The sequence below is a fragment of the Aptenodytes patagonicus genome, chromosome Z (genome assembly GCF_965638725.1).
Source record: "Aptenodytes patagonicus chromosome Z, bAptPat1.pri.cur, whole genome shotgun sequence".
Taxonomy (NCBI): domain Eukaryota; kingdom Metazoa; phylum Chordata; class Aves; order Sphenisciformes; family Spheniscidae; genus Aptenodytes; species Aptenodytes patagonicus.
The window spans coordinates 20180725-20189860 of record NC_134982.1 but is presented as its reverse complement, the minus strand read 5'-3'; positions in this window follow the sequence as shown (position 1 = coordinate 20189860).

The window sequence follows — 9136 nt, the reverse complement described above, 5'->3', positions numbered from 1 at the left end:
AGGCATCTGCTGCCTGCTAGCAGTGTGGGTAATAAATATCCAACAAACCGTAGCTGGCAGATCCTGCTGTCAACATGAATTGAATATTTTCATTTTAGCAAAGGATGCCATTTTCCTAACATATGTTGCTAAATAAACGTGCTCAAGAGCTGAGCAAGTGTGTCCCTGTCTTTTGTTTTCTTCCAACCTTAAAACAGAGATGTTACCCGCTGTTGAGAGGGCAGCAAATCTTTTTCACAAAGCAGGCTTAGCAAGTTGCGCAGTGACACCCAGATCAGCAAGCACTGACACAGGCATAGAGTCCAATTCAAAATGTGCTGATAATTAGCCCCCTACTATCTTAAAAAATACACATCTAGAAGAAAGTGATAAAGCAGACTGTTGTTGCAGTCTGTGTTTTACCCTAATCCAGCCTCATTTCCTAATAGTTATGACCTGTTGGCCAATAAACCATCTAATGTCCTATAGATTTGTTCAGTCTATAAATTTCGTTTCCACCCCAATGAGTGGTGGCAGCAGAAGGAAAACTCCTTATGTTCTGCTGCATGCCCATCACTTGTTCTTCCTAACTTCAGTGATCAAGCAGACAAATAGCACATCTGAATTTGTTGCTTTGGTAAGAACAATTCAAACATATAAACTAACTCTTGGGCAGACTGGAAACCTTCTCTCTAGAGGAAATTCTCTGTTGTAAACACTTGAAACTTTGGTCACTGGTTTCAGAAGTACTAACTGTCTGTGCTAGCACAATTCAAGATCACCACATTTCATATGTGAAATATTGGGTGTTTTGTTGCTATCATACTGTACTTGGCACTTCTAATAATTACTTGGTAACAAGTTTGATGCTAATGACTTCATTTTATAGGTCTTTTCTCTGGGGCCTAAAAGATGATTTTAAAAAGTCTTAGCCCAAGACTTATCTTGAAGAAGGTGAATTGGGAAGGGAGTAAAAAATTGATACAAGTGGTTTCTCTCTCAGGACCGAAAGAGTGGGAGTTAACCTGATACTATTAAAGTTCATACAACAGGAGATTTTATTTATTATAAATGCCAAATGCAGAAAAAAAAGGTCTTTTTTTTTCTGTTTGCTGAATATAAGCACTTGTGAAGAACCAATCTCCAAAGAAATGCAGTGCTTCAGACACCGCAGAGGTCTGTATCACGCTGCAGTGGGCCGGGCATGCCCTGTCCACCTCTGTGTGCTCATGCAGTGGCCGCAGGCGCCCCACCAGTGATGCACAAGGTTCACTTCAGCCGTCACACAGAACTACTCAGGACTGAAAAGTGGCTTACAGCAGGGACCTAAAAAACAATGGGTTATTTCTTCCCTCAGCAACTCCCTGTGATGCCCGTGGTTAGAAACAAAACACAACTTGGGCAGATGAGGTGGGTAGCCTGAAAATGTGATTCAAACCCCTCTATGCTCAGTGGCTACTCAACCTCAACAGCATGTAAAACCAGCCTCCATTCAGCCTGCAAGTTCCCAGACCCTCTTTAAATCCACCTGGGATCCAGCCCACCAGGATGGGCTCCCCCGGGTCTGCACAGCTTGCACACCCTGACATGTCATTGTTCATGTTCTCTCTGTTGATTGGGTTCTTTCCTGAGAAGAAAGAAGTCTTGCCATCTACTCACTTTTTTTCAGGTTATTTCTACCTTCAATTCAAAGACAGGTTAAAGCAAAACAAATAACCAGCATTTTCAGCTGAGCGTGAGTTCAAATGCACCTCGTATTTTGAATTTCCTAGAGAGAGAATCTAGGCTTAGCTGGTAGGTCTCAGGTCTTACCCTTGGCATGTTTGTCTTGGGACTCATCCCTCTGGAGCCATGAATTCTCCTCCCAAAGGAAAACCTGCAGGGTCAATCATAGGAAATTGAACCCAGTTTCTGGGCACTGCACTCAGGGACCAGATGCTTAGAAGAAGATGTGTCAGAGTTCACTTTGCAAGCACTTAAGTGCTCTTTAATCTAGACCTTGTTTTCCTTTAGATGGCCTCTAGCACAACCATCACAACTCTAAGAAACTCAGGCAGAGAAATGCCCAGTTAATCTGTGCTGGTGAGTTTTAGATGCACGTTCAGCAATGAGCTGCTTGACCCTACGAAGACCTGAGCAAGTTGAGGGAGGTGCAAATTGCACCTGAAACAGCCCCAAGAAGTAAACCTGAAAGGGTAGGTGGTTAAGTAATTAGGCGCTTCCAGGATTGAGCAGTGGCTGATGAAGTTATTTTAAGTACATAATTTGGGAATTAGGTGCCTAAGTGCCTCCTTGAATGTAGTCCCAAACATTCTTGTTCTGCAGCTCACTGCAGCAGCCTGTATATTGGCTTCACTGCAATCTGGGACACACCTCTGCTCTGGGCTGCTTGGTGTTCACCAGGACCTTGAGATAGGGAAAAAAACCCCAACCAGGTTATCTCCCTTCTTACTGGTAGAGATTAGGTGCTGCTCATTGTCAGACTACTTTCAAATTGCAGACTTTTGAGCAGGAATTAAAAATGAGCCAAGAAAGAGTTCAAATTCACCACTGAAACAGTATCTCAGTGACAGTTATTCACAAGAGACAAAAAAGTATCTGACACATAAAATCTTGAAAAAAGGTTTCATGAATGTTCAGTGCAAGTTCTAAGAATGCAGACTGCCAAACTGGAGTAAAAAGTGAATGTAGAAAAGATATATGTATGGTAAATTTATACAAAAATAGAGTTGCTTCAGGCAGAACATACCTGACACACCAATAATAAAGTTGAGTCACCCCTACCCACAAACACATGGCTGACTTTGCCAATTGCTAGATCACAGACCCTACATGCCATCTTAATTCTACCAGCCCATTTTTGCCTGTTTTTCTTTGTTAGCCTTGCTCCTCCTCCAGGCAGCGGGGATGGTGACTGCTCTGTGGGAATGCGGTTCAGCAGAGGGTTGTTAGCAGAAGTATGGCATGGTGCGGTGGGAAGGGCAGAAGGCATGTCATGCCTCACACATGAGGTAGTGTATTCGCAGCAATGCTGAGGACCATGAAGGCCTGAAGATCGTGTACTGAGTGACAGCTACATTTTTTTCTCCCCCTGCCTCTTCTGGTTTTGGGATTCCTGTAGATATGCAGCTACACCTCCTATTGGGAATCTGACCTGGGCTAGAGCAATGTTAGCCTCTAATCCCAGTTTAGAAAAGATGTTAAGAGTGAGAAAAGCTGTTCAGATTTTGTATAAATCCCAGAATATATAGCAAACTATCTGAGAGCTTTTCTGTGCAGGAATATTCAGACTAGTTTTCATGTGTCAGCTAGGTATGAGAATTTAGGTTATTAGAGCTGCATAACTCCCTATGCGAACACTGGGCATTCTTGTTCAGAATTAAAGTAAACTTAATTTGATTTGCTTTAATTCATTAGCTGGGTAAATTAAGCCAAATGGAAATAACATGAATCCTGAATGAGTACATGAACACAAGTCTTTAACATGGTTTATCTAATCTACTTTAGATCTAATTTGAGATCAAATTTTCCTGACTCTCCAAGTAGACAACTGTTTAAGGCTAGAGCCTGTAAGGAATGCAGATCCTGTAAGCCTAGCTTAAGGTGCCTGGCTCGCAGAGGGGACCTCTGTGTCGGGTGGCTTGGCTCCCTGCACAGTTTGCATACACAGTTCCCAGAGAGACAAGAAAAAGGACATCTAGAAGCAGCCAGTGAAGGAATGAGCACTGAGGTCATGGGAAGCACAGCCCCCTTGGGAGCCTACATCCTTCCTACACAGCTTCAGATGAACATTTTTATCACCTGTGGACCTACAGCCCAAAGTCCTCTTTGGCAGGTGGGCACCTTCAGTGTGTCCTTTTGAAGAACAGGGTAAAGCTCAGCCCTGACAGATGCTGGTGGGACCGCCACCACCTCCTGCACACTGCACTGGCTAACAGCTAAGCAGCTTCACCTATGTGGAGGGGAATCCCAGCTCTTTCGGCCTCAGAGGTTCAGGAGCGTATATCCCAGGAGCAAGCATCTGTGATCACTGTGAGCTAGGGCTCCTTCTTCCCTCGTTGCCTCTGAGTGCAGAAGAATGCCAAGGGAGATTGTGAGATGACCTTGAAGCCCATTGCTTTGAGCATTTACTGCCAGAGGTTCCTCCTCCCAGGGCTTCTCCTGTATTTCACACCAAGCAATAATGGATCTTAAAAAGAAAGTGGCCACAACTGCCTTCTGTGGGATACTTCATCCTTTGGATGGGCACTCGTGATCTCAGAGTGGTCCAGAGGGAAACCTGCAGCATCCTCCAGCTCCCTCTCTGGCTGTCAACACACAGCTCCCCAGTCTGCGCTCGGACTGCGAGGAAAGAGGCGATTGCTTCCTCCTTCCTTCCCATCCTCCTGCCCTAACGAGTTCCAGACAGGCTTTTCTCACCACATTGGTACAGTGAGCAATGCTCCAAGGTGCAGAGTCTCCCTTTATCTGGTTACTAGTGTGAGCAGTTAAATTTCTTTCCTCCCCACCCTCAGGCATGGGGATGCATATTGCTCAACTCTTCTGGCCAAACACATTCCTTAACTATGGTTCAAAGTGTGAGCAATCAGTTCTTGAACTACGGCACGCTTCTTCATCACTGCGTGTGCTGCGGGAATATGGACAGCTGAGCCTGGAAAACTACCTATTCGAGACACTGCGAGACTGAAGTGTTATTGCTTACAACCACCTGGAGGAAAAGACAGGCAGAATGGGACAACAGCTCCAGCTGCTCAGCTCTGCAGGGTGATGCATCAGCCACATTTTTATTCAGGGTTTAATGTGTATCATCACAACTTCAATTTTCCATCTGACTTTCATGCCACTCAAAATTCAGCTTAAAGGCACCCTTTGCAGCTTAAAGGCATATTGTTCACCTTAATCAAAGCAGAGATCCAGCTGCCTTTTGGCACAGAGCTTGTGAATGGATGTTGCTTGTGGAACAGCCCAAGCTGTCTGAGTGTGTGCTTATTCACAAGTGAGTCCCAGGGAGACAGTGGGAAGGGGAAAAGAAAAAAAAAGAAAATGCATACGCTAAATTTTTGAAATTAAAGACTCCGCTGAAGAAGGTAGTTGAGCTTGGGTAGACAGACTTTCTTTACTGTCTAGCAATCCTTCATTAGCACATTCAGTCTTGTTTGCATGAATCTAGTGGACAGACTGTGTTTCTACACTGTAGCTACACACGGGCACAACACGGAACTGGTACAACATTCTGACAGCAAGGACTTTCCCTCTGATACAGCTTGCTTCACAGATCCTGAGCAAGGATGAACATTCCCAACACTTACTAAGCTCTGACAACCCCTTCCTATTTTTCATACAATTGTATGAAGTGAAATCTGCCCATGATAGATAAAAACTGGCACAGACTCAACATGGCAATTGAATCAGCAGCATGGTCCTCAATTTCTTCAATTTAACAATTAGGGTGGTCTTCTTGTCTGCAACATTTCTCTGAGCGAAGCAAAATGAAAGCCAACAAACATGGCTCTTCCCCCTAGTCACCTTAAGAAGCGCTGGGGCGGAGGTGATGGGTATGGTACCCTCCTGAAAGAGAGAGCGCCAGCTGAGAACCCGTCAGGGTCAGAGAAGGAACTGAATGTCTCCTACAGCTCTAACCTGAGAGCTAGTGATTAAAAATGGAAGGGGGGGCAGGGATACTCTTATATTATTTCACTACCTTTATTTTTAGTGAAAGAACTGACTCTTGCTTTTTTTTTCCAAAAGGAAAATCTTAAAAAATAGGGGTGAGTCAGTACCAACTGTGAGAAATATAGCCACCCTAACTCACTACAAATAAAACTTAGTACTGCCTCACCTAGCTCTTTATTTTTTTGTGTATTTATGTTATGCTCCTCATGTGCAGCATTATTTTGTCAATAAAAGCTTAGTTGTTACTGTCAATTATAGGAATCAAAGAGAAAAAAGATGGAATCAAAAATTCCTGATTTTATCTTCTCACAGAATGTTTTCATGCTCCTTGGAAATGCCTTTTAAAATTAAAAACAGTAAAAAAACACATGTTCCTTCCAATTCTTTATTTCAAATGATAATGTCATATTCCCTAAAACAGCAGGAGTGGATTTTTATTAAAATTACAGGAAAAAACTTTTTGACAGGCAACTTCAAAATTCTGTAGGTTAGATTCAATTGTACATCAGCAAAGGAGGGGAATACTCTGGACTGAACACTACTGGATTGACGGAGGGATGTAATTTCAACTCGCAGAGCCTGATATTCTTCCCAGTGGAGTCAAGCAAAAAAAATTCCCCTTGATTTCAAAGTGGAACCAAAATAAGTGCTTAGTTTTAAATGGAGTTGCCAAGTGGCAAGTCTATCAGACAGTCCATATGGGAGACGCCTTTTAACTTTAGAAAATTAAGAGTTTTACTGTATCTAAAAGTCATATGTATTGAAATTAACTCAGTGCATGCCTGAGCTCTGCTGCTAACTGCATGAGTCTGAAGTATACTGAAGTTACATTGCTTGTATATATTACACAATTTATGTTTCTATGTATAGCACGTACTACACCGCACTGTGTTACATTGAGAAATTACTGAAATTACAAAAGCACCATCTCAAAACTTAGGAAATGCCGTAAGTAAGGTAACCCATGTGACTAATTCAGCTTCCCTATGAATATGCATCAAAAATGGGCTCCAATGACATGATCACATATGATACTTCTGGGAAGGCCTTTCTCTTTCCATTCACTGAATGAACAGTACCTGACTGAGATTCCTCTAGTGGCTTATTTTACCTCACTGCTCTACATATGGCTCCATCCCCTATTTCCCAAATAATATTCACACCTCATTCTGAAGACTAAGTATGAGTTTCCTTAGGAGGGTTTGAGGTTTTTTTTTTAAACCTTAATAAAGCAATGTCTGAAAGCTCTATTTATTTCAAGTTTATATTCGCAACATTCCAGCAAAATGAGCTAGGTTTATTTTTCCCCTTTTGCAGCTGATAGATTACAAGTGTTGTTTAATTTGTGTGATCTACTTAAAGAAATGAATACCTGATTTTTTTTTTTTTCCAGAGAACTTCACATTTTGTACCATTTTCTCTATTCAAAGCAGAATGTCCATAACCTTCAGTGAAAACTATGAATGGCCAGCACTTTTTTCAGAATAAGTCCTGGGTTTAAACTCAAGCCTACACAAAACGGGAAGCACATCCTTCATACAAATCATTTATTTCGTGTGGCTTATATTGCATAGAAGAACTTGGGTACAGGCAGCGACAGAGTCGAGTTCTCTGAGCACCACTCTGCAGGCTGAGTGAGACCCTTACTTGATCTTTACGCTGCCTTTCTTTCTCACTGTGCAGAGTACAACTGCCGCTGCAAAAGAAGTAAGGATTGTACAGACCACACCTTCCCTGAAAGACCTTAGTTGACAAGGAGACCGCTGTATATCCTGTGCACTGAATCAGGCAGGGAAGTGCTGGAAAAACAGTTATGTGACCATGTATCATGATGTGCCTTGATATATTAGTTACACAGGTAACTTTAATTCTGAAATTTCCTAAATATTTTTTACTGAATGGTCAATCTTAGCATTCTTTAATATAGCTTTTTTTGTTGTGTGCAACTTCCTAAATCAATTCCCTCTTCCCTCCCCAAGAAAAAAACAGATAATAGAACATATGGAGCAGTACCGACACCCACAGTGCTGCCTCACAGAGCCTGCATTACAGCATCTCCTTCAGCCCCAAAATCTACAGTTCATCAACAGAATTAACTTTTCAACTGCTGTATCAGACCTTTGACCATCAGGCAAAGAAAGTAATTTCTAATGAGAGAAACAAACGTTGCTGTCCTCGCCACCAGAAGAACTTAAGTTACCCATTTTGTGCCTGCTTATTATGGCTATTTAGTAACAGCAAAAGGACACAGACGCTTTGGAAGCCCAAGGTATAACCAGGGGCTGGAGGAACAGGCTTTCATAGTCACAGGGCTTTCTGCCCTCGCCCTTTTCTGATCTTTGTCCCCATGTGTTCCTCCCCGACCATCTCTGACCTCCACCTTGCTGTAGCTGCCAGGCCCAACTTCAAACTTGTGTTCCAGGCTGCTGCTTCTCTCCTCCCGTGGCCAAGCTCAAAGAGCAGCCACGCCAGGACCTACCGACAGCTTCTTTACTCAGCTTCTGGTCTGGGAGGTTCAGTGCCTTCTGGATGAAGGGAAAAACAATTACAGAGAAAGTCGCACTTAGCTGCTGCTGCCTGAGGTTAGACCCAAGATTGCTTGGAGCAACGGGGAGCTACAGAAAAATTCTGTCACTCTTGAGCACAGTAGGGCTTGGATAAACTTTATTTTAACTTGGAAATATTTGGACAAATTTTCACAGGCAGTGCAGCAGGCATATCTAAGGATGCAAAAGGTAACAAGTCTGCCAAATTTTAAGTCCTTCCAGACTTAAAATTCCAGAGTATGAAAGAACTAAAGCTTTCCAGCCAAACTGTTTAGAGAATTTAAGAGGAAAAAACCTTTTTTATTTTTATGATCTCCTTCTGAGAAATAGCTGAACAACTTTCACTTAAGTTTCCCAGAAGAATTCAGGCTGGAGCAGATAATCAGCACAGAAGATGTTAGCTGGAATAGTGAAGGTCTGGCAAAACAATGAGGTACTGCAAACAGGGCCTTGTAATTCACCAGAAAGATACCTGTGCCTCACCAAATAATGTAGGCATTTTCAGTGTAGGCAGTTGATTAACATTTTCTAAAAACATATCAATTTTATATGCAATATATTCCTCCATTTTGAATTTTTTTTCAGATTTTGTTGGCACTTGACTTGAATGTTTCATCACCAGATAATTTTCCTACTGATCTCTCTAAGCTGGGTCTTACAACACTTCTAAATCAAGCATATCATGCCATTGGACCCTGAAACTGGTAGAGAGAATCTAGAAAACATGCACAAGTCATAAATAGAGGAAACTGTCTTCTCTGCAAGTATCAGAAGACAAAAGGGCTAGGAAACAGTTCTGATATAATCATTTTAGTAGGTTGTTAATTTCTAAATATAAACCCTACAATTTGAATAGAAACATTATCTCTGTGCCTGGGGAGACCATGGAACAGATCCTCCTGGAAGCTATGCTAAGGCACATGGAGGACAGGGAGGTG